Source organism: Petaurus breviceps, unplaced genomic scaffold (assembly GCF_028583685.1).
Source record: "Petaurus breviceps papuanus isolate PSGF00001 unplaced genomic scaffold, PetGlider_PUasm1.0 90702, whole genome shotgun sequence".
NCBI lineage: Eukaryota > Metazoa > Chordata > Mammalia > Diprotodontia > Petauridae > Petaurus > Petaurus breviceps.
Genome location: NW_027187317.1, coordinates 3,843,875 through 3,845,265, shown reverse-complemented (window position 1 = coordinate 3,845,265; position 1,391 = coordinate 3,843,875). Strand labels below are relative to the sequence as shown.

General features: G+C 49.0%; 1 pseudogene; it reads left to right on the top strand.

The window, feature by feature from the left end:
* Nucleotides 1-325: 325 nt before the first annotated feature.
* LOC138144615 (selenoprotein H pseudogene) lies at nucleotides 326-758 on the top strand (annotated as a pseudogene).
* The last annotated feature ends 633 nt before the right edge of the window (nucleotides 759-1,391 follow it).

The window sequence follows — 1,391 nt, the reverse complement described above, 5'->3', positions numbered from 1 at the left end:
AATGTCTAGCAGGTGGGTGAGAATGTGGAACTTGTGATTAGAGCTAGATACATAGATTTGGGCCTCAACTGAAGCTATGAGTGTACAGAAGAGTGTATAAAAAAGTAAAAATGAAAGATCAAAAATGGAGCTTTGGGAGATGTCCCTATTTGGAGGATGGGAGCTAAAAGGAACAAGTCAAAGATGAAGAGGAAAATTAGGATAGTACTTAATGTCCTAAAAGGGGGGAAAAGGAATAAATATTTATTAAGTACCTACTATGTGGGAGCCGGGCAGCGCGCGCTTCAGGCTGGTAATCTCCACGTGCTTTGTCCCCCGCCTGGCCATGGCTCCTCGCAGGAGGAAGCGCAAGGCGGACGCGGCGGCAGATGGGGAAGCCGAGAAGCCAGAGAAAATGGCACAGCGGGGCGCGGGAGAGGCCCGCGTGGTCATTGGGCACTGCCGCAGCTGACGTGTGTACACACGCCATGCACAGGCGGTGAGCCAGGCGCTACGCCTGGCCCGCCCAGAGGTGTCCGTGCTGCTGGGCCCCACCAAGCCCCGCAGGAGCAGCTTCGAGGTGACGCTGCAGCGCCCTGACTGCAGCCGTCTGGAGCTCTGGAGCGGGATTAAAAAGGGTCCCCCCCCCGAAAGCTGAAGTTCCCCGAGCCCGGGCAGGTGGTGGCGGAGCTGAAGAAGCAGATGGCCTAAGCAGCTGCCCGTCCCCAGTGCGTTCGGAGCGTCCATGATGGAGCATGGCCAAACCTGCAGCCGTGCCCCTGAAGCTGTGGTTCCCTCCGCTGGGAAGGGCAGCGGGCGCTGGGCCCCGTGCTGTCCAGTTGTCAGTAAAGGCTTTGGTGCAGGAAAAAAAAAGTACCTACTATGTGTTAGACACTATATTAAGTACTTTGCAACTTTTATCTCATTTGGTCCACACAATAGCACTGTCAGTAAGATGCTATTATTATCCCCATTTTACCTTTATAGTTGAGGAAATTGAGGTAGACAGAGATTAACTGATTTGCCCAGGGTCATATAGCTAGTAAGTGTCAGAGGCTAGATTTGAACTTGGTTTGAAGTCTTCCTCACTCCAAGTTCAGTCCTCTAAGCTTCCAAAGCCACCTAGCTTCCAAAGTCCAGAGTTCCAAGAAAAAGAAGTGACCAACTACATGAAATACAGTCTAGAATTCTGTTCTATGCATTTTATGTCTATATTCCTCTCTCTCTCCATATATGTGTGTATGTACATGTGTGTGTTTATGTATGTACATGCACATATATACACATACGTAAGTATGTATGTGTATAAAAATAGTGTTTAGAACACGGAGGCACTACACTTCAGATATTTGTTTTAATGGACACAGAAAATGAATGAGTATGTAATAGGGCAGCTAGGTAGAACAATAGAT